Source organism: Diabrotica virgifera, chromosome 3, assembly GCF_917563875.1.
Source record: "Diabrotica virgifera virgifera chromosome 3, PGI_DIABVI_V3a".
In the NCBI taxonomy this organism is placed as follows: Eukaryota; Metazoa; Arthropoda; class Insecta; order Coleoptera; family Chrysomelidae; genus Diabrotica; species Diabrotica virgifera.
This window is the reverse complement of record NC_065445.1, coordinates 196,969,211-196,995,358: the sequence shown is the minus strand read 5'-3', so window position 1 is coordinate 196,995,358 and position 26,148 is coordinate 196,969,211. Positions and strand designations below refer to the sequence as shown.

At 33.0% G+C, this 26,148-nt stretch overlaps 1 protein-coding gene across 1 annotated transcript in view; it reads right to left on the bottom strand.

Moving 5' to 3' along the window:
* The window catches only part of LOC126882672 (fatty acid synthase-like), a 410,665-nt gene that overhangs the window by 98,877 nt on the left and 285,640 nt on the right, over positions 1 to 26,148 (bottom strand).

Genomic DNA, 26,148 nt, shown 5'->3' with positions numbered 1-26,148 from the left:
TAATAATATAACTGTTAATCTTTCTCTTACTGGAATTGCATCTCCAAATGTCTTTCCTGCCTATTTTATGGCCGATTTCATTTATAAGAAATTCAAAATCAGAACTTTCTATTCTTAAGAAGCTTTTAAAACTGCCATCACATTTAATGTGTCCTGTCGATGGGTCTATGTTATCTCTTTCCAGATCAGCTAAAAGAGCTGTACCACTACCTATATTTTGCTCGAGCTGCTAATGAAGGACACACCCAAAATATTAATTTAACACGCCCGTGTCGCCTCCACAATATTATACAAGCTGCTGTTGCTATGAAGAGATCCTCCATACCATCTAAAATGCTGCAAAATTTTTGCGCATGTTGTTGTTTTGTTTTTTGTTATATAGTCTGGATACCCATGCTATATATAACAAGTTACATAACAAAGTTGTACAACTTTGTTGTACAACTTTGTTATTAGCATGTTTTGTTACATAGTCTAGACCCGGCTTTAAAAGTTCCCCGTTTCAGGAAAAAATATTGTCTAAGAGTGACTAGTGACCTAGTGGGTAGACCTCGGATAAACTCGGATTCGTAAAGCAGAGGTTTAGATTTCAAATCCGGGGTGTGGATCTCCTATTTTTTTTATTTATTGTTACTGCATTCATGTCTATAGACAATGTTGCAATCTATTATGAGCACAATAAAAAAATATAGTAATAAAATAATAAATAAATATTTCAAAAAAAAAACAAGAAAAAAAATACAATCACTGGAAGCGAAACTAAACAATACGGAAGAAATATAATAGACCTGGATCCCGCGTAAGAAAAAAAGTTGATTAATAGCAAGCTGAAAATTTGTTAATAGCTTAACGGTGTCTAGTCGGACAAACATTGATGATCGTGAACACTGAAACAGGGGAACTTTGAATGGTGGAGCATGATAAACGTGTCGTCCTGACAAGTTTATGATGGTGAAAAATAGCAAGTTGTTTTTAAGTTTATTCAATAGCCAACGTTATATAATATATGAAAAAATGTTTGTCCGACAAAAAGGTTGGGCATTTTAACGAGTCCGACACGTAGAACATGTCACATCACAGGAACTATGTTGGTGATGAATAGCAGTCTGATTTTTGCATGAGAGTTTAATGAAACGTTAAAAAAGCAATTGGAAGTTCTGTCGGACAAAATGAATGGGAAATTTTACTAGTCGGACATTCTAAACATGTAAGATATAGACAAAAATGTTGGTGATAAATAGCAAGCTAATTTTGATTTGTTTATGTAGAAATTATATTTTGTAACGCAAAAAGTTATATGTCGGACAAAAAGTTTGGGCAAATCGAAGGAAATAAATAAAAAACATTTTTTCAGAATGACTTAGTCACATATTGATAAAGCTATTTTGGTTGTATATTATTATTTATATTCACATATTTGCATGTGCATATATATACATGCACACTCCAAAAACAGTAAGGTAAGTATCAATGCATGTATATATTGCAAAAGAATTATTTTTTTTGGGTGGAGTTTGTTCTATATATTCTCAAAATGACAATAAAAAATGTCAAAGAACATGTGAAAGCAATCTCTTAGAGTTTTTTAATTAGGCGCATCAGAAAGTACGGAAAATTTCCTACAAAAAACGTTGTATACATTTTTTTCCATACTCAAATCTTAACCCTGTAAACGACATTGAAAAATGTGAAGAGTCTAAAACTTCGGTGCTTATAAGAATAGACGTAAATATGACACATTATGCTTAGAAGTATGTATTAGAAGGCTGCATTTGTCACTGTGACACTTTGTGCTATACAAAGTAGTATTTGAAGGTACATGGTCTCTGAGTTTCTGTTTGCCACGTGTGTTGGAAAATAAAATTTATATCAACTATGGAGTGTTTCTTTAATTACAGTCTAATTAATGCGCATGCCCCGACAGAAGAAAAAGAAGATATAACTAAAGAAGAGTTTTATGATGAACTAGAGTCCGCATATCAGTCATGCCCAAAAAATGATATAAAAATAATATATGGAGACCTAAACGCCAAAGTTGGAAGAGAACAGCAATTCCAACCCACAATAGGTAGGCACAGTCTCCATGAGCAATCAAATGACAATGGCAATAGGTTAATAAACCTAGCAAGATCACTTAACATGGTGATTGCTAGCACATACTTCGCTCGCAAAGATATACACAAGGGTACCTGGAAGTCCCCAGATGGAATGACAGTAAATATGATAGATCATGTTATTGTAGACTCGAGACACCAATCGAATATAATAAACGTCCGCACCAGAAGAGGGGCAAATGCGGATTCTGATCACTACCTGGTCGAAAGTAGAGTAAGGGATAGAATTTCAAACATCAAAAAGGAAAGAGGCTCTAAACATGAACGATACAAGGTAGAAGGACTCAAAGAAACAAACAAAAATAAAGAGTATAAAGAAAAGATAAGCATCAAACTAGAAAACAGACCAAAACATGAAAACCCAAATAAGGAGTGGGAAGAGTGCAGAGAAATCATAAAAGAGACAGCTAAAGAAGTGTTAGGCATAGAAGGTAAAGAAAGGAGAACAAGAACGAATGACTGGTTTGACGAAGAATGTCAGATTATAACAGACAGAAAAAACAGAGCATATTTACTGATGCAACAGGGGCACAGAACCCGACAAGCAGAGGAAGAATATAAACAACTACGCAGAGAAGAAAAGAAAACTCACCGAAGAAAAAAGAGAGAATATATGAACAAAGAACTTCAGGAACTGCAAGAACTTAGTAGATCGACAGAGACAAGAAAATTTTATCAGAAACTGAACAAAAGCAGAAAAGACTTCAAACCGAGAACGACGATGTGTAGAGATAAGGAAGGTAATATATTGACAGAACAGCAAGAGATACTAAGAAGATGGACAGAACATTTTACGGAAAAGCTTGAAGGAGATGGGAGTGAGACGAACCCTGATATACCATTAGACCAAGCAGACAACAGAGAAAAGAGTCCACCAACAATAGCCGAGATTAGAACAGCAGTAGACAAATTAAAGGACAATAAATCACCGGGATCGGATCAAGTAGCATCGGAATTGCTGAAGGAAGGAGGAGACGCACTACAGAAAACAATACATGTATTGATTACAAAGATATGGTCAAATAAACAGCTACCAGCGGAGTGGAATAGTGGTATTATTGTACCATTACATAAAAAAGGGAATCAGTTAGAATGTGGAAACTACCGTGGAATCACGCTGCTGAATGCAGCATACAAAATAATGTCCAACGTCATTTATGAAAGACTTAGACCACACGCTGAAAAAATAGTTGGCAGGTACCAAAGTGGCTTCTGTAGACAGAAGTCAACAATAGACCAGATATTTGTTCTGCGACAGATCCTTGAAAAAACAAGTGAACATAACATCGACACACATCATCTCTTCATAGACTTCGAAAGCGCATATGACAATATAAACCGAGAATTCTTAATAAAAGCAATGAAAGAATTTAATATACCAACACAACTAATAGAACTGATAAAAGAATCTCTAAAAGTAGAAAGTAAAATCCGGATACAAAACGAACTAACGGAAACAATAGATGTGAAAAAGGGACTACGCCAGGGAGACGCACTATCATGCATCTTGTTCAACATTGTACTCGAGAAAATAATGAGGGACACAACAGTCAATACTCGAGGAACAATAATTAATAAAAGCGTGCAAATACTAGCATTTGCAGATGATGTTGACATAATCGCAAGATCAAGAAGAGAAATGATAGAGGCATTCAATCAAATAGAACGAGCTGCACAAAATAGTGGCCTGAAAATCAACCAGAACAAAACAAAATATATGCAGGTAAGTAAAAACACAGATAATACACAAATAAGGCAGCCACAAAATATAACAATAGGAGAATACAACATTGAGGAGGTAAAAAACTTTACATACTTGGGATCCCTAGTCACATCTGATAATAACGTAGCAGCGGAAGTGAAGAGGCGAATATTTATTGCCAATAAAAGTTATCATGGCTTAACTCGGCAACTAAGATCAGACAACGTCGCAAGGAAAACAAAATGCCAAATATACAAAACCCTAATAAGACCGGTACTCACATACGGCTCAGAAACCTGGACACTCACTAAAAGAGAGGAAACATTGCTAGCCACCTTTGAAAGAAAAATCTTGCGACACATATATAAGGGCACAAAAGAAAATGGAATTTGGCGAAGAAGGTACAACTTTGAACTATACGAAATATACCAGGATCCAGATATCATAACATTCATTAAAATAGGACGGCTACGTTGGATGGGACATGTAGAAAGAATGGAAGAAGGCGAAATACCAAACAAAATATTCAAACAGATGCCAGTAGGAAAAGAACAAGAGGAAGACCGAAGCTGAGATATTTAGAACAAATAGAAAATGATATAAAAACCTTAAAAATAAAAAACTGGAGAAAAAAAGCACGAAACAGATCAGAGTGGAGAAGAATCCTGGAACAGGCCAAGACCCAGAAAGGGCTGTCGAGCCAATGATGATGATGATGATGGAGTGTTTTTGTGTCTATTTTTGAGTGTCAACAGTTTCAATTTTAAGTCGCCAGATCGAAAGTGAAACCATTCAACGTAACATTTTTGAGTAATTTTCGAACATTTTACAAAGTTAGTAAAATACTTGGTCATCAATTCAATGAGGTTCAGTTGCCAGATAATTGTGAAAGTTCTTTTGAATATCATTCTTCGTGCTATAATGCTTTGCTTGATTGAAAAAGGGTACCTAAATAAATTATTATTAAAATTGTATAACGTAATTTTTCTCAACTTTCTACAAATGAAATAATAATGTAATTAATATGTCAGATGACAAGAAATAATTTGCTGCCAAAATAAATCGATTAGTTTAAATTTGAAGTTACGATTGCAATTTATTATGAATTATTGTCAAAAGTGACAGTTTTTCTTAAATGGAAATGTATTCATAGACATAAGGGTAGACAGGGAATACAGTGCAAAAAGTCGATAGGTGGTCTATCTATCTCTTTTAACCAAGCGATCCCGCGCATGTGGCAGACAAAGATAGCTAGACCACTCAATCCATAATATAATTTGCCTGATCTACTATAAATGTATTACAGTGAGATATCTAAATGATGTTGAGATAAATCGAAAGATACCGATTGTAATTGATTGCAGGTACTTTTGACATAGAATAATCACCCCTTATTGAAATTTCAAAAATTATTTTTTTAAATTGTCCGACTACAAAATCTACCCCTTATTTTTTTCCGACAACAGTCATTCTTGGTAAGGAATAATTTACTTAATTAAATTTCATCTTTGTCGGAAAGCTATTTATCACCAGAATTTTTGTCTATATCTTACTTGTTTAGAATGTCCGACTACGAAAACTTCCCATTAATTTTGTCGGACAGAACTTCCAATTGCTTTTTTAACCTTTCATTAAACTCTCATGCAAAAATCAGACTGCTATTCATCACCAACATAATTCCTGTGATGTGACATGTTCTACGTGTCGGACTCGTTAAAATGCCCAACATTTTTGTCGGACAAAAATTTTCGCATATATAACATAACGTTGGCTATCGAATAAACTTAAAAACAACTTGCTATTTTTCACAATCATAAACTTGTCAGGACGACACGTTTATCATGCTCCACAATTAAAACTTCCCCTGTTCCAGTGTTCCCGTGCATCAAAGTTTGTCCGACTAGACACCGTTAAGCTATTAACAAATTTTCAGCTTGCTATTAATCAACTCTTCTTTCTTACGCGGGATCCAGGCCTATAACCACTGGATTCGGAACTGGATATGGAACTGGATAATATTAGAAAACTGATATTATAATATGTAAGCACTACGAGCCTAGTAGGCCCATGGCTTGATGTACTATTCTTTTCCACTCCCTTTTGTCAGTCGCTTTTCTTTCCCAGTTCCTTAAGTTAATTCTTCTCATATCTTCTCTAACTCCATTACTCCATCGTGACCTCGGTCTTCCTCTTCGTCTTTTCCCTGCCAATGCACTAGATAGTACCATTCTGGGAATTCTAGATGGAATCATCCTCTGCACATGGCCCAACCATCTAAGTCTTTGCGCCTTAATTACTGCTAGTATGTTAGGATCTTGATAGAGCTCAGTTAGTTCCTTATTTGTTCTTCTTACCCATTGTCCATTTAAGTTTTTCGCACCAAAGATTTTGTGCAGTATTTTCCTCTCCCAAACTAATAACAATTCTTGATGTTTTTTTGTTGTGACCCATGTTTCAGAAGCATACGTTACTATCGGCCTTATTACGGTCTTGTAAGTTCTTAGTTTTGCTCTTCGTGATATATTTTTACTTCTTAACAACCCATTAAAAGCAAATATAGCGCGGTTGCCCGACATAATTCTCTTTTGTATTTCTTCTTCACAGTTAGGATCTCTTGTGAAGACAGTTCCTAAGTACTCAAATCTCTCAACTTCTTCGAATTTATACTGTGTTCCCTTCGCTGTTGTCATTGTTATGTATTGCCCCCGAACGAATTGCTTATTTGTTCATTCCATATACTTTGTTTTTGCTTCATTTATATACCATCCTTTGGTTGCTGCCCTCTCCTCGAGTTTCATGACTGTTTCTATAAGTTCTATTTTGCTCCTAGCCAAGATTACCAAATCGTCTGCGAATGCCAAGCACTAATGTTTTTTGTGGTAGATCAGACCTGTTCTATTAATGTTTGCTTCCTGTATAACCTTTTGTAGTAATATGCTAAACATTATAGACGATAATGGATCACCCTGCCGCACTCCTTGTTTGACCTCAAAGCTTTCTGTTATAGTATTGTTTATCTTGACTTTATTATACTGATATATCATACTGATATTGTTTAAAAACACTAATAATATTGATATAAAATGTTAATCAATTTTATTTATTGTTATAAGAATCAAAGGTAAATATGATTAGGCGAATGAAGCCTTAGGTTTCGCAGTCAATATCCCAACCACACACACATGTTGCAATCTATTTCAATACGGTTTATAGTACAAACTATACATTTAATATCAAAATAGTGGGATATTTTTTTAGTTGAGGACACTTGGTCACATTGCATTGTTTCAAGATAAGGTGAAATATCTTCAATAAATGGAAAAAAGCATGTATGTCATATATTATAATACTTTCTATACTCTTAATACGTAGTCTCGTATAAATTTGTAGTGACATGATTTTAAGTATAAGAACAAGAAGCTTGCAACAATTTTCAGAGAAAATAGAAAACTAAAACTATTTTAAAATGATTATTCGAAATAAAACATATGCACATATTCACTGTATTTGCCATCTAGTGGAATAACTGTAAAATTAAGTCAGTAAAAAAGGTACATTAAGTTTAATTAAATTAAGTAAATCATCTTGTATACTAAAGTTAAGGTTGGAAAATTGTCGTTTCAAAATGAAAATCGACAGGGGCAACAGTACCTATACTAAAATACACTCTGTATAGATAATTATGTCAATGTTAATAATGCTGGATAGAGAATTGAATATCCTTTCAAATGAGCTAGCACAGGCCCCTATTCCCTATTTAAAAATAAGGGGTGGTGGAAATGGAAGGGAGGGGGTTGAAAAATGACAGATATGTATGTACCGTAAAAACTGTGTTCCCCTTAGATCAAAAGTCGGGCTTTTATATTTATATGTTAAGTTCAATATAAATTTCACATAACTGAACTATCACTGTATCCTCCATTTTGATTATTATTGTTCTCAACTAACGCTATTTTCAAAATTCTTGCTTTCCTATCCATCTTTAATGTAAATTATTAAAAAATATAAAATATTTCTTTATTAACGCTAGTCTCCGATAAGGCTACCGTGATTTAATGCTGAGGTACTAAAATGTTATAAAATTAACAAACAGTACGAGCAAGAACAAAGAGTCCAGATCCTTCTTATAACTACAAGTGACTGAAACATCGAAACAATAATAATTCTTACTGTGTTATACAGAAAAAGGCAGTAGAAATGATTAATCTCATATTTATCGACAACACTGTATGGTCCTCACTTGATGAGCTGTAAGGAAATATACACGTAAAGTTGTCCTCACTTTGTGCGCATAACGAAAAAGTATATACAGTCTCACTTTAATAGCTGCGTATAATGGCCTCACTTGGGTGGCAATATACTTGAACAATACGGGACACATATACGTAATTTTTTTTGTGTATACTCGTCATTTTTTAATTGCTATTTATTTGTCAAGGTCACTATGAAGAGTTGAAACGATTATGTCTACGTTTTCTACCGGTCCTCACTAAGTGCGCGTAATGTCAGGACCTCACTTTGATATCTGTGCATAAATATATATATATATATATATATATATATATATATATATATACATCCCGCTATTAAATTGGCATCTTTTCACGTTGCAGTCATTTGGCATCACCTAGAAATGCTATCATTTTCTAGGTATAATCCGTGAATGTTCGCTTAGTACACTTCTTTAAGCTTGGCACCGTTGTCGGATTTTCAGTAATCCGATTTATTTATATATTTTATTCCTTACACTATAACGACAATTTGACCCCCGTAGGTCAAAAACATTGCTTAAACATCACTTTGGCAACAACAGGATGTTGCCAAGATATACATTTTTACGGAAAAGACAGTACCTAGTTAGATACATAATATCGATCGCTTCACGTTACAAGTCTTCCACTCGCACTCAGGTAAAAACCAGTTGTAGGCTCTTTTGTCTGAACGGGTCCCTGAATGAGTTTAATAATTCACTTTTATTGTGTATTTTGTTTCGTTTAGTTGAAATATCAGATTTTGTTTGTAACGAATTTCATAATAGATATTTAAATTATTTTTTTGTTAACAAAAACAAATTTTAAAGTTTGACATTTGAAAAATTAATTTTATATTGCCATTTTCATGACATGGTCAATGGTTAATTGCATTTATAATAATTTAATGGGTCATTGCGAAACAATATACAGTGCGTCCATAAAGTAACGCATAAATTCATTATTTCACAAACCGGACACTTTCAGGAAAAATACCGAAACAGGTCGATTTTTATTTTTAAATTACAATTTATTGGCATACATATCATACTAGTGACGTCATCCATCTGGGCGTGATGACGTAATCGTTGATTTTTTTAAATAAGAATAAAGGGCATGTAATAGCTCATTTGAAAGGGTATGTAATTCTCTATTCAATAATATAATTGTTAATATAATTATTTATACAGGGTGTCCAAAAAATGTTATTTAAATTAAATTAATTGGTATAAAAAGATGAATGTATGTAATTTGTTTAATTCTAAATATATTTTATTGGTGCCAGCAAACATAAAAATGTTTTATTTAAAACCTAAATATTGATTTTCGCTTAAGCGTAATCTTAAACTTCCAAGAGGCAGGTGGATGGCAGCTCTAACATTTAATTTTCTGACAAAAGTAAAACGAATTTTGAATTAAATAAGTTACATACATTTTTCTTTTTGTCTCAATTAATTTAATTAAAGAATTATTTTTGGACACCCTGTATATATAATTATGTTATTGTTTGTATTAGTAAATAGAGAATTAAATACCCTTTCAAATGAGCTATCACATGACCCCTATTCTCATTTAAAAAATTCATCGATTACGTTATCAAGCCCAGATGGATGACATCACTAGTATGATATGTAATATGCCAAAAAATTGTAATTTAAAAATAAAAATCGACCTGTTTCGAAAATTTTCCTTAAAGTCGCCGGTTTACGAAATAATGAAATTATGCGTTACTTTATGGAAGCACTGTATGTTACAATGTGTAAATTTTTCAGGAAACGTAAAAATCTTTCCATTAGTAGTTAGAGATTCTGATAGTAATACTATATTTTATATAAGTATTATGGGTTATAAATGCATCTATTAGGTCTGGATCCCGCGTATGAAAAAAAAGTTGATTAATAGCAAGCTGAAAATTTGTTAATAGCTTAAGGGTGTTTAGTCGGATAAACTTTTATATATGGGAACACTGGAACAGGGGCAGTTTTAATTGTGAAACAGGTTGAAAATTTGGAACGGTCACACCACGAAAACGGCACATTTATTTTGTCCGACATAACAGACTTAAACTCTCCGAATAGAGATTAAACTCTCATGCAAAAATTAGACTGCTATTTATCACCTGTCATAATTCCTGTCATTTGACATATTCTACATGCTCTACTCATTAAAAGGCCCATTTGGTGATAAATAGCAGTCTAATTTTTGCATGAGAGTTTAATCTCTGTTCGAAGAGTTTAAGTCTGTTCTGTCGGACAAAATACATGTGCCGTTTTCGTGGTGTGACCGTTTCAAATTTTTAACCTGTTCCAAAATTAAAACTGCCCCTGTTCCAGTGTTCCCATATATCAAAGTTTATCCGACTAGACACCCTTAAGCTATTAACAAATTTTCAGCTTGCTATTAATCAACTTTTTTTTCATACGCGGGATCCAGACCTATATCTGAAAGACCAAAAAAGTTTAAATGTTGCTTATTTTTTTGATATTATGTTTTAAAGTTTGTGGACTTATGTTGTTTTCGAAATGAAACCATAATTGGTAAAGTTTTTTCTTTATTCTCAACAAGAAACAGTCATAATACGGACAACGCACACATCTTATGGAAAATATAATGTCACTCAAATTCAATAAAATTTATACGAATAGATCCGTTTTAATTTACCGATCAAATCTTATCATTGCGCCAACTCTTAATTATGATTAATTACGGCGCAAATTGCAATTAAAGTTTATCGAAATCACATTTTTGGAGTCCATAAAGTGTTAAAAGTGTTAAAGTTACAATCATTATTGCTCCGAGTGCTATTCATAAGAGCTTAAATCCCGCTGGGCCTAAGCGGATTAGTGAAACTAATCCGCTGATTTATGGAGTACCGAAAATCTGGGTAGTTTAAAATATTTTTTCTCTCTCTAACTTATGTACCTACCCATTTGATTTCAGATTTATTTGTATCAATTTCTGCTCTTATTTTTGAAAATAGAGAGTTGGCGCAATGATAAGATTTGATCGGTAAATTAAAACGGATCTATTCGTATAAATTTTATTGAATTTGAGTGACATTATATTTTCCATAAGATGTGTGCGTTGTTTTCGAAATGAAACCATAATTGGTGAAGTTTTTTCTTTATTCTCAACAAGAAACAGTCATAATACGTAGAAATTTATACTAAATTTAAAATCCAGATTCAGTAGAAATAAACAAACCAAGACACGTTAAATGCTACTAGGAGCACTCCCGAATCATAATTATTTACAATGTATTGTTATATTTCTATTTGATATGAAAATTAAATTTTGATGGTTGTAAACAGGATTCAATTTAATATAAAATATTTTCAATTTTCTCAACCACGGGCATATAAATTTAGAACACCCTGTATACAACAAACTGTTATATTTAATTTTAAGAAGTGATTAGACGGAACTCGGGACAGTGCGCTTAAAATAAACAAAGTGAATGACGCGTACCATTATCGTTCTTCTCGGAAGGTCGATCATTAGCCTATGCTAAATAAAACTCAGTGAAATAGATGATAGTTCATTATCGTTTTTCGCGGAAGGTTTCGATCATTAGCCTATGCTAAATAAGACTCATTTGAAAGAGAGAATAGGTCATTAAAATTTGTAAATAGTAGAAAGTGATTTTAGAATGGGAATTAAATATTTTCTTTTGAAATCCATTAAGCATATTTAGAAAGATTAAAAATTGGTTTTTGAGGAATACTGAGAATGAGAGTTGGTGGTGGAAGGTTGATTTGTGAATCTGGAAGGGATATTGAGAAAGTAGGTGAATGAATGACAAAGTGGGATCAGAATGTTTTGAGCTGTCGAGAAGTGAAGTCGAGTAGTAGACGGTAGTGTTCGAGGAGTGAGAAAGCCGGTAGTTCCGTGAGTGTGGAGTATCTATCGTGGAACGAGAAGTAGGCCAGGTCGAGAGTAAAAGAACCTCCTTGAGCCCAGAGTGTCCCGGTAGCTGATAGCAGTTTCGAAAAAGGTAGAACACAGCATCACGACAAAAGCAGGAACGAGAGCTATTCGAGCTAGTTTTTCAAAGGAGAACATCACTGGAAGCCAGGACGAGGTTTGATCGCAGCCAAGGATAGCAGGAAAGGGTTTTGTGTGAGGACATTTTCAGTTCACCAGGAAAAGGTCAGTCTCATTTGTTTGGACATGAATGTATGGGTTTTTCGTATTAAATTCCACATAAAAAATTGAATAACATAATCAATAATATCAGAAAAGCTTCATCAAACTTAAATAGAGTTGTCCCTAATAACTCCTAATAGTTAAATGTTAATAAAAACTTTCAATAGAAAACCAAAAGGAAATAAAATTCCCAGTTGTAAATGTTATGTTTAAGAATAATAAGAAATAGCAAATATTAAGCATTGATTGCCTTTTGAATAAAATAAAAAATATTTTGATTATAATTGTAACCCATATTTGTATTTTTTTTTACTCTTTTCTTTTCTATCCCGATTAGGAACCATTAAGAAATATTCAGAAGCCACGAAAGTAAGTAATTAATTTATAATTCGCCCTGAGATTGAAAACATATTGATATGTGATCTGGTTAATTAATTAGATTAGTATTAATACATTGATTAAATTAAGTGACATATAAGAATATTATCTCATATCAATAATCAAGATCACATCAGTATATACATTGTAAATTCCAAGTCATGATTTCCAAAGTTTACACATTGTAAATTATGATTCGGGAGTGCTCCTAGTATCATTTAACGTGTCTTGGTTTGTTTATTTCTACTGCATCTTTACTGTTTCTGTTAACTAATCTAAACGTAGAGATATTTTTTGAGATTCTTTAACTCTTTCAATGCTGGGGTTTGTCACATCCCACCTGTCTGTTAGTGGCAAAAAAGTTCACCTGTCGGATGCCGGGTTAAAACATGACAAATTAGATGTGGAATGAAAGCTTATAACCCAAAGATGGTACTAAAGGTGAGAAATTTGGCCTCCGACTTCAGGATAAAGAGTTGCAACCCGAAGTATTGTTCTAAATTCGCAGAAATAGTACAAACTATGTATTACTCGACGCGCCTTAGAAAGACGAGAACAAATATTTATGCCTGTCCGGTTTTATGCCTGTCTGTCCGTCCGTCTGTCAGATATAATCACAGAGGTTGAATGAAAGATTATAACCCATAGATGGTACTAGCGATTAGAAATTTGACGCGCATTAGAAAAATGAGAACAAAGAAATACTTTTTTTAGTTTTACACCACTTCCGGTTAAAATGGTGTACCCGGAAGTGACACACATAGTCACAGAAAAATATACTTGATCAATTTACGTGTATTAAGAGGTCGAAACCGAATTTTTTTAATTCTGGTTTTGATGTCATATGCGGTTAAAAAATTGTCTGGAAGTGGAAGAAACCAGTTTAATAGTTGTCCCCTTCGAGTAGCGAAAAATAAACAATACTTTGTAAAAACATTCAACATTGGTTGATATTCCGCTGTTTTCATATTATTTATTGACCTAAGTTTTTGTAAAATGCACTAGTCTTTTTTAAAGATATCATTGGACAATTTACTCACTGTTTTTGGATTTTACAAAATCGCTTGGATTGGCATGAAATTTGACATAAGCATAGCTAACATGTCAAAGAAAAAAGTGATATTGTGCCAGTGTGTGCTTTTTTCTGGGGATGAGTACCACCCCCTTCTCGAGTGTGAAAAAATATAGGTAAAAATATGTCCGTAAGTGGATAAACTAATTAAATTCCTTGTATTTTTTGTTTTTAGATGGTTTTTCGTAAATAAATCAAAAAGTAAGTATTTGATCGAAAAAACTATTCTTAGCAAATATAAAGCTTATAAAACAGTAAAAAAAATTATGTATGTATGAAGTCTGGACACACAATAAAAACAGAGTTGGAGCTGAACAACAGTTGGTTCTTATTCGTCGAATTCCAAATCGACTAGTTCAACGTAAAATATCCAAAAAATAACGCACTTTTCGGGGAAAACTCGCCACAAATTTTTTAAAGTGTTTAAAAAAGTTTTATTTTTGTTATTTAAAAAGTATCTATTCTATCACCATCAGCATCAAAAGTAAGTTACGCTTTAAATAAAATATGTCCCTTTTTTTGCTAAAAGAAATCGTGAAAATCACCACCTAATTAGCATTCCATATGAAATTAATAGTTACCGCCCTAGTTAATTTACTTATATTATACTGTTTATATGATCTATAAGATTTATTGGCAAGAAATGCTTATTAAAAAAAATTGGTTTTAAAATAAAAAAATTTTAATTTTGAAAAAAAATGCCTTGGTTTAAAATAACTTAAACATTAGTGATACTAAATATCTCAAAGAGTAAAAAATGTACATATCACATAAACAATACATAAGTAAATTAGGCGGTGATTTTTACATTTTTTTAACAAAAAAGAGACTTCATTTTGATGCTAACTAACTTTTGATGCTAGAAACGTTTATAAAAATACAAATAAAACTTTTTAGACATTTTATAACAGTTGTAAGTCATGAGTTTTTCCCGAAAAGTGCTTCGTTTTATGGTTATTTCATGTTAAAATATTCGATTTGTATTTTGACGAAGTAGAACCTGCTTTTCATTAAGGTGATACAGTAGCGATCAACAGGTAGCCAAAGCGCGTTCCAAGATTGCGGCTGTAATTTTGAATATTTTTTCGAGATATTTGGCACACGTATTCGTAATATAATAAAGAATGGCGGTACAGAGCCGAATTTGAAAAATATATTAATATGTGGAAATTACTCTGTAATTAAATATAATATTAAAAAAACGAGCCTGTACCGCCATTAAGAAGAACAAAAAAATACACTTTCTTCAAATAAACTTTTTATCCGATGCCTAGATTTTGTGTCATTTTGGAACTACTAATGAAATACAAAATTTTAGTAGTTCCAAAATGACACAAAATCTAGGCATCGGATAAAAAAGTTCATTTGAAGAAAGTGTATTTTTTTGTTCTTCTTAATGGCGGTACAGGCTCGTTTTTTAAATATTGTATTTAATTACAGAGTAATTTCCACATATTCATATATTTTTCAAATTGGGCTCTGTACCGCCATTCTTTATTATATTACGAATACGTGTGCCAAATATCTCGAAAAAATATTCAAAATTACAGCCGCAATCTTGGAACGCGTTTTCGCTACCTGTTGATCGCTACTGTTTCCTCTTAACTACAACTCTACTTTTACAGGGTCTACAGACTTCATACATACACCATTGTTTTCACTTTTTTATACGCTATATTTTTGCTAAGAATATTTTTCGTTAAAATACTTTTTGAGTTTTTTTCTAAAACCGTCTAAAAACGTGACTTTTTTGTTGAAAAACGAACATAATATATTCACTTGCAAATAACTCAAACAGTATGTTAAGAAAAAATCTATAGAACAAAAACTAGCTTAGAATTACTCAGTTTATCCACTTTAGGACTTATTTTGAATGTATGTCTTTTCACATTATAAAAGTGGTTGTACTAACTCCCAAGGCAAAAGCACACGTCGGCACAATATCACTTTTTCTTTGACCTGTCAGCTATGTGCATACCCAATTTCATGTCAATCCAAGCGGTTGTTTAAAATTCGGAGGTTTTGCAATATTTACCGTGAGTGGATGGACTACAGATATATGTATATTAGATAAAAATTATAGTCTCAGCGAATCTTTGAAATATCTCCATTCCTTTGAAATGTTACATTTTTTAAGCCTTGAGGGAGTAGGCGCAAAATTATGACCAATGCTATTTAAATGCATTCAGTTTATTCGAATCCTGAGAAAACTAATAAGAATTTTGGAAAAATTTAAACGCAGAATGAAAGATTACATTATAACCGAGGGCGAAACTCTCTAAAAACTTTTATGTTTATATTGATAAGTGAAAGGGTGAAAAAAAAAAGAAAATTTAGTGTGATTTTTTATTTCAAATATTTAATTCAAAAGAAATTTTTGTTTATTCTATTCTTTTTGACATGAGGCTGTATTTGATTTCTCTATGTCATTGTATGCTATTGGTTAGTTCCTATCATTTCAGCCGACGTACGTCACGATTGGATCAATAGGGCCGAACATACAGAACTAAGGCCCTTTTGGCATGATGCTGTATTATTTTGAAGTCGATACAGCCTGAATATTTTTTTTTATTTTTTTACGTTCTATGTGATTAAAAAAATTAAGAATCACCGCAATTTTAGCCCACCACCCCCTTCCCCTTTCCCCACATCAAAAAATGTCAATTTTTCGATTTTATTTTTTTTTAAGTTGGTTTGCAATTAAATTATAAATTACAAAAAATTCACACGCACAGCTGAGGCTTTTACAAAACATATATTTTTATGGACCCGAAGGTCGAGTGTACATAACCTCAATGTTTTTTGTTTTTTTAATAGGTACGTATAACTTTTTTTGGCGATGGCTGCATGTCTAATTTTTTTGCGTTTTGTGAATTTAATCAAAATCTGTATTTCTGACTTTTTTCAGATTTATTCGTAAGGTGCGCCATCTTCAAAAATCCGGAAAACTGGTTTTTTCGGTAGTTTTTTGGGATTTTCTCCATTTTATATACTTCAAAATAGACTAACTCAAGGTTTTTTATAGGTTACGTATATATAATTTGAAATAACTGAGTTTTTAGGGATATTCAAAAATTGTGTAAAACACCCAAACCCCCCAAAAACTATGTTTTTTCAAATTCTTAAAAGTTTCTTAATTCTTTCGTACCCCATGAAGTTAAATTACAAAGCCATTAAAATATAACTAGAGGTGATTCATACCTACTTACCATCTCAATTGAATGCAATCATCGGCAAAGCCATCTTTTAGTGTCATTGTGTCATCCCCAAAAATCTACCTGGGTCTTAAAATGCAGGTATGCATACTTGTTCCGTTATAACTCTTATCTTTTAAAATTTTGTAGTAAAAGCATTTCTATAGCTATAGTGAGTTTATTGCCCTACCTCTTTATGTGGCTTAATGATTTGGATTGTAAACACAGATAAGAAAGGGTGTGATAGACCAGAGAAATTAGCAAATAAATGGCCTCTTTCGTGACATCCGTTGATACAGGTATCTAAGAACTGCTTATGGCATTAGGGTAAATTTAGTTACAACAGTATCCAATATAAAAATTATGCAAAAAATCAAACGTACTTTTTAACTTATAAACAATATATAAACAATTAAAGATCGCTATTTGATTGTAAATATTAAAGGTGGAGACCGGTATGCTGTATGGAAAGGTGATACAATTTTACTGAAGAGCATAGAAAATTCTTTAAAATGAGTGTTTGGAAAGTTCTTTTTGTTAATTTGTTGCTTAGTTATTGGGAAAATAGCTTCAAAAGTCGATTTTTTGAAAATAATTAATAACTTTTCTAAAAATACACTAAAAGCTTTATTTTCGCGTAAGTAAAGGAACAATATTAGAAGTATTCAGCCGTTAAAATTTCAAGAAGTTTTACCTAATAGTTATTGCAAAATTGAAATTGTTTATCCCAAAAAGCTTCTATCTACAGCGTTATTATGCATAAACTATTAGGTCAACATAAATTCTAAAGACATCAAACCAAAGAGAAAGGTTCAATTTATCAAATTAGATCAAGTCTTGAATAAAAAGTTTATAATAAATATTATAAATAATTATAAAATAATTTTGAAAAAGTAGTGTTATTTTAAGCTTATTCGCGAACTCAAGCGAGGGTGCTGCCGCTTATTTTGAACTAGAGGAATTGGGATGAAGATTTAAACAAAACATCCGTTAACCTATATATCAATGTCGATTGAATGCTTGTCTGGTGTGTTCATTTAATGAATGATTTATTTATATTAATTAATTACATCAATAAAAATATTAATTATATCAAAATGCATTATCCCAATTACATCGGCCATTTTCATGCAACTGCACTGCCACCTATAGTCGATTGAGTTCGCGAATAAACAATTAAAATAACAACCGCATTAACATGTGGGAATTAACTAATTTTGATGGGAAATAAGCCACAATTTTACTAAAAAAAATGGTTTTATTTTGACAACGACACCCGATTTGAGCGTCGAAACGTTAATAAAATCAGTTTTTTTAGTAAAATTGTGGCTTATTTCCCATCAAAACTAGTTAATTCCAAAAATGCCACAAGAAAATAGCTTCAGAACAACAACACGTAGGAAGTTAATTTTTTTTATTCGACATGTTGGTATTCTTATAGAAACTGAAACAAAAATTTAATGCCCTACAACCCTTAAAACCCGAGTTAGCCACTTTTTTCAAAAATTCACCGGGGCTTTGTTTATAAATATTAGAAAATTTGAAAAGCAACATTTAAACGAATGAAAGAGCATGTTTATACAAAAAAAAATTAAAACGATTCTTTTAAAAACGAGCCGTCCATGATGCGCCAAAAGTGAAGAGTTTAAAAGTAAAGCGATTCTTACCCTCTTGATTTTATTATCAAAAACTTAATTCACAACTACACATTTATAAAAGGCGCAATACCTCCGGTAAGATTTAGGTACAAAATTAACAAAACCCAAAAAAAAATATATAATACAATATTCCAGTTACCCGTCGTTTGTCACCATTAATCCCTTTATCCTAAAGATAAATAACAGTTTGTCGACGAAAATTCCATTCGATCAAATGTTCGTCGATGAATTGTCCATTCGATGAATTGTGCATTCGACCAACTGTTTGTCGACCAACTGTTGTCGACCAATTTTCCGTCGACGAAGTGTTCTCGACCAGCTTTCCGACACCGGATTTGGGTGTCATTGTATTCTGTTGGTTAATTCCTACCATTTTAGCCACCGTACGTCATGATTGGAAAAATAGCAGCGAATATACGTAACTAAGGCCCTTTCAATATTTTACTGTAATTGATTTTTCTGTGTCATTGTATTCTGTTGACTGATTCCTATCATTTGAGCCGCCGTACGACACGTTTGGACCAATGGGAGTGAAGATACGTAACTAATACCTAACAAGAGGTTTACTCAAACTTCTTTTTTGTACTTATACCACTCGGTAAAAGTACAAAAAAAAGTTTGGGTAAACTTTTGCACAACTGTGTAAATACTAACGAAAAATCTAAAATATTAAAAAAAATTAGTGGAATCCGTTAATCTGTTCTCGAAAAAATTAGCTATGAAAATGAGCATAATTTTCTATATCCCTAACTTTTGACGAGCAGTTTAGCTTAAATGGGGAAAAGCGGTAAGCTTAGACCAAACACCAGTAGGAGGCATTCAATTAATTGAGGAAAAAAATTAAATGGATAACAATATTTATTTCAGTTACACAAAAGGCATTGTCCCGCTAGAATGTTTGAAATCACAATTAATAGTCCTACAAAAAAGACAGGCGTTTAAAAGTGATAAGACCATTGAACAATAAGCCTGTGAGCTGCCTTTTAAACACATTCTTAAAAATAATCCATAACACAATTAAAAAAAGGTTTGTTAAGAAATTCTTTTATAGACTTCAGAAATTCAACAACTTCTCCTGATTATGTTTAAAAAACGTACGGAATGCACTAAATGAAAAAAAAAAAAAGAAAAAGATTTATCATACCGTTATACTATAATATACCCTTACGTTGAATATTTGATGCTTCCCTGTGGAGTATAAAACGGACAGTTGTGTTTTTCCCGTGATCTGCCTTGTTTAGTCTTCTTTGTCGTTTTATTCGTTAAATCCTATCCTCTTAAGTCACAGCGTCAGAAAGCAGTGGGTATATGCAGTGAACGGGAGGCCTATGTCGAACAGTGAACGTTGGGGCCCTTTCGCGTTTATCATATGTAGAGAAGTCGCTTGTCAAAAACTGGACGTATGTAATCGTATTCTATTTGTTAAATACTCTCACATAATATGTCATACCATGTGCGTTAATCCATTTTATTTCTACAATTTTAAAGTGTTATTACATGCCGTCATTTTCATTTGTCTACACCATCGTATTCTGCCAGTTAAATCCCATCGTTTCAGGCGCTGTACGTCACGATTGAACCAATAGGACCGAAGATACATAACTAAGGCCCTTTTGACCTGCTGCTTGTTTGATTTTTCTGTGTCATTGTCTTCTATGATGCCTAAGGCATATTTATGACATGTCTTATTTTTAAAGAAAACAAGTAATTGGACTTCGTAAGTCCTAGGTTTTCACCCAAAGTAATCGAAAGTAGAATTGGAAGTCGATATTTGAATTCTTCGTGTAACTTTGCGTGGAAAGATATACAAATTTACTAATTTTGAGTCATTTTTACTAAACTGTTTACACAGAAATAACTCTAAAGATTCAAACCTTTCAATACGCTTCGATTTATGTGTTCGTATACTATTTCTGAGTCTATTGGGACCGTGCAAGTTCGGCAAAACGACACCTGGTTTCTACGCTCTGCAACTTTATTCGCACTTTTAACTATATTGGCCAATTATATTAGTCCTGGTTACTGGATAATTGTCAAGGCCATAATCCAAAAAAATAATAAGAAGAAAAAATAAGATTCAGGTTATGTTATTAAAACGTAAACAATTGTATGTAGTAAATAAAATTAGTTATTAAAATGCAGTACTGCAAGCAAAATACAATTAATTTAATTTGCCTTCATATAATAATTGCATATAATATCAATATTGCAGAGCAACATATAATTTTTCTTCTTCAATGACAGTAGGTATGAAATGTACGTCAATTTGACAATTTCAATGGACAATATGAATTATTTAAGAAAGTTGCAATATTTCTCCGCTATTCGCGCACGATCGTTTCTCGTATCCGTTCCAAGTACTTGCACACCGCGAATAATGGCATTTCCGGTTATAACTTTTTAAGCGGAAATTACGTAAAAACCAAAATTTTACATTTGTTCTCATCTTGCTAAGCCACGTTGAATAATATATCACTTATTCTCTTTCGGCAACTTTAAAATAGTAAATACTTACGGTTGCAACTATAAAACCGGAACTCCGACGTCAAATTTCTCATCTTTAATAATACCATCCTTAAGTTAAAAGCTTTCACTCGACACCCGATTTGTCATTCTATCTGTATTAATAACGGAGGAGTTGTATTCGCGGATGGACAGACATACGGACAGACAGCCTAGGTAAAATTTTTCATCTTTAATACCATGCTTGAACTATAAGCTATCATTTGGCACCTCATTTGCCATTATACCTGGTATAATGACGGAGGATTTATACTCGCGGTCGGAGGGATCGACGGACAGACAGCCTAGGTCAAATTTTTCACCTTTAGTATCATCCTTGGATTATAAGCTTTCATTTGACACCTCATTTGTCATTCTACCTGGTATATTGACGGAGGAGCTATATTCGCGGTCGGACGGACCGACGGTCAGACAGCGTAAGTCAAATTTCTCACCTTTAGTACCATCCTTGGATTATAAGCTTTCATTTGACACCTCTTTTGTCATTCTACCTGGTATAGTAGAGGAGTTATATTCGCGGTCGGACGGACCGACGGACAGACAGCCCAAGTCAAATTTCTCACCTTTAATACCATCCTTGGATTATAAGCTTTCATTTGACATCTCATTTGTCATTCTACCTGGTATAATGACGGAGGAGCTATATTCGCGGTCGGACGGACAAACGGACAGACAGCCTAAGTTTAATTTCTCACTTTTAGTACCATCCTTGGATTATAAGCTTTCTTTTGACACCTCATTTTTCATTCTACCTGGTATAATGACGGAGGAGTTATATTCGCGGTCGGACGGACCGACGTCTCACCTTTAGTACCATACTTCGATTATAAGCTTTCATTTGACATCTCATTTGTCATTCTACCTGGTATAATGACGGAGGAGCTATATTCGGGGTCGGACTGACCGACGCGACGGACAGACAGCCTAAGTCAAATTTCTCACCTTTAGTACCATCTTTGGATTATAAGCTTTCATTTGACACCTCATTTGTCATTCTACCTGGTATATTGACGGAGGAGCTATATTCGCGGTCGGACGGACCGACGGTCAGACAGCGTAAGTCAAATTTCTCACCTTTAGTACCATCCTTGGATTATAAGCTTTCATTTGACACCTCTTTTGTCATTCTACCTGGTATAGTAGAGGAGTTATATTCGCGGTCGGACGGACCGACGGACAGACAGCCCAAGTTAAATTTCTCACCTTTAATACCATCCTTGGATTATAAGCTTTCATTTGACATCTCATTTGTCATTCTACCTGGTATAATGACGGAGGAGCTATATTCGCGGTCGGACGGACAGACGGACAGACAGCCTAAGTCAAATTTCTCACTTTTAGTACCATCCTTGGATTATAAGCTTTCTTTTGACACCTCATTTTTCATTCTACCTGGTATAATGACGGAGGAGTTATATTCGCGGTCGGACGGACCGACGTCTCACCTTTAGTACCATACTTCGATTATAAGCTTTCATTTGACATCTCATTTGTCATTCTACCTGGTATAATGACGGAGGAGCTATATTCGGGGTCGGACTGACCGACGCGACGGACAGACAGCCTAAGTCAAATTTCTCACCTTTAGTACCATCTTTGGTTATAAGCTTTCATTTGACACCTCATTTGTCATTCTACCTGGTATAATGACGGAGGAGTTATATTCGCGGTCGGACGGACCGACAGCCTAAGTCAAATGTCTCACCTTTAGTACCATCCTTGGATTATAAGCTTCTATTTGACACCTCATTTGTCATTCTACCTGGTATAATGACGGAGGAGCTATATTCGCGGTCGGTCGGACCTACGGACAGACAGCCTAAGTCAAATTTCTCACCTTTAGTACCATCCTTGGATTATAAGCTTTCATTTGACACCTCATTTGTCATTCTACCTGGTATAATGACGGAGGAGTTATATTTGCGGTCGGACAGACCGAAGGACAGAAAGTTTAAGTCAAATATCTCACCTTTAGTACCATCCTTGGATTATACGCTTTCATTTGACACCTCATTTGTCATTCTACCTGGTATAATGACGTAAGAGTTATATTCGCGGTCGGACAGACCGACGGACAGATAGTTTAGGTCAAATTTCTCACCTTTAGTACCATCCTTGGATTATAAGCTTTCACATTTTTTCAAAATTGGGTGAAAACAACTTGATGCCAGAATGATTTGTTGATGAAAATAATATATACATTCTCAAATTGCCTATTTTTCGTTGTGGATAATATTGTATTCAACAGTGATGCCAAATTTCTGATGCCAAAATGATTGATAATGAAAGTGGGATATACGTTTTCATGTATATAGCGGCAGCGACAAAACGGTAAAACACTGAACTAAATGTATATAATATTTTCACTGTGCCATCATTTTGAACTCAAACATTTTATGGAATAAACTTATATAAGTCAGTAAGGAATAAACAAAGAAAGCTGATATATTAAAGTAACATCAAGGAATCAAATCTCTAACTACAGAGTTGATTAGACTTCTGCTAACAAGTACAGGAAAAAAGTTATTAAGGTAGTGTAAAGTGGCATCGATATACAGATGCCACTTTGCAAGACGATGCCAAATTGATGGTAAATGCATAATGTATCGATGCCAAATTGATAGTAGGATTTATATATATATATATATATATATATATATATTATTAATATGTAGTGACTGTTAATAATACAAAATTAATAATTTTGGGGAATGCAGTCAATGTGTTTTGGGCTGATTAGAAGTGAAACACTTTGAACTTTTGTCGAGCTTTCGGACAATTTATTTCCTTTATCAAGACAATCTAAAAATACAAATGTTTAAATTTAGATGAAAACTAGAAAAATAAAAACTTACTGCTCGTGGTTTACAAAATAACTAACATACTTATAAAGAACATAAAAATTCTTTCTAAAAAATATAAATTGTAAACGTAAATTAATTTTGAAATATGTCAAAAAGACATTAATCAAATGTAGTTAGACTACTTTAATAACTCGATAGATTGGGAAAGAAGTTAGTTAACAGTGTATAAAATAATGATATAAAGATGTAAGCAAATTTGAAGTTATAATTATTAGTAAAAAAAAACTGATAGTAATGTAAAACAAGTTGATTTAGAATGTTATAAATATTTTTTTCTTTTGATACTATTTAGTGAAATTATAAAAATTAATAACTAACTTTGACTTTCATTTTGAGATCTGATATTACTAATTTATGTATTTTATAAACAATTTGGTCTTATTAATTTTTATAATTTCACTAAATAGTATCAAAAGAAAAAAAATATTTATAACATTCTAAATCAACTTGTTTTACATTACTATCAGTTTTTTTTTACTAATAATTATAACTTCAAATTTGCTTACATCTTTATATCATTATTTTATACACTGTTAACTAACTTCTTTCCCAATCTATCGAGTTATTAAAGTAGTCTAACTACATTTGATTAATGTCTTTTTGACATATTTCAAAATTAATTTACGTTTACAATTTATATTTTTTAGAAAGAATTTTTATGTTCTTTATAAGTATGTTAGTTATTTTGTAAACCACGAGCAGTAAGTTTTTATTTTTCTAGTTTTCATCTAAATTTAAACATTTGTATTTTTAGATTGTCTTGATAAAGGAAATAAATTGTCCGAAAGCTCGACAAAAGTTCAAAGTGTTTCACTTCTAATCAGCCCAAAACACATTGACTGCATTCCCCAAAATTATTCATTATATATATATATATATATATATATATATATATATATATATATATATATATATGTATATATGATTGTTAATATGTAATGACTGTTGGAATTGTAATAAAAAAAATTTTTTTTTGGGGAATGCAGTTTTGAATAGCTGAATAGCCCAAAAATTTATTGACTGCATTCCCCAAAAAAAAAAAAAAATTTTATATGTATATATATACATATGTTATAGATGTTTTAATGTTAGCAAGTTTTAATAACCAATCTAGATTTATCTATTGAGTTATATTTATACATGATCTTTGTTTTTACTTTATCAGTTATTTTTAGCTCCTGAAAATGAATGTAAACACATTCGAAAGCTCGAGTAATAAAAAATAGTATTTTAACAGCCCCTTTTTATTGACTCCAACCCACCGAAACTCGAAAAGTGTTTTTTCTAAACAAGTCAGCAAAGTACTTCTATTTCTTTACATATATATTTACATATAATATATAAAATCATAGGAAGTATATATCAGCATAGCTCGCAAAAAGGATGAAAAAAAAACAAAATATGCATAAGATGGAATGCAACCATAGATACGTGTTTCTGACTTATTAGTCGTCATCAGTATGGCATAGCCAAGTTAGAATAGGTGTGTGTTAACTTGGGAAAAGATCACTATAGGAGCAGTGCAACCAATTTGTGTCTGTAATGTTAGAGGACCCTCAGGATTCGAGAGCAACAACTAACACATCCACGGAAGAAGCTACAGCTACCTGAGGAAAGGAATGCCAAACATCTAGGACGTTTTACACAATCAAATACAAGGAGAGGTTAACGCGAGTTAATAGTAAAATCATAGGAAGTATATATCGCATAGCTCGCAAAAAGGATGAAAAAAATACAAATATGCATAAGACGGAATTCAACTATAGACACGTGTTTCTGACTTATTAGTCGTCATCAGTGTGGTATAGTCAAGTTAGAATAGGTGTATGTCAACTTGGGAAAGATTACTACAGGAGCAATGCAACCAATTTGTGGCTATAATGTTAGAAGGCCCTCAGTATTCGAGAGCAACAACTAACAAATCCACGGAGGAAGCTACAGCTACCTGAGGAAAATAGTGCCAAACGTCTAAAATCTTTCAATTAAACAACAACAGGAAGCTACAGCTACCTGAGGAAAAGAATGCCAAACGGCTAGAACGTTTTAATTAAACAACAAGGGGAGGTTAACTCAAGTTAATAGCAACAAACATACATCTCATAGAAGGGTACGGCCCTGTAACGTTTTAGCATAGGATTTTGCGTTCCAACTGAGTAGGTGCTATGGCGGTGCATACCTGACAGCGACTACGCACTACCACCGCCCGCACTCCGGCCGCATCATTCCTCGTCAACAAGCCTGCTTATA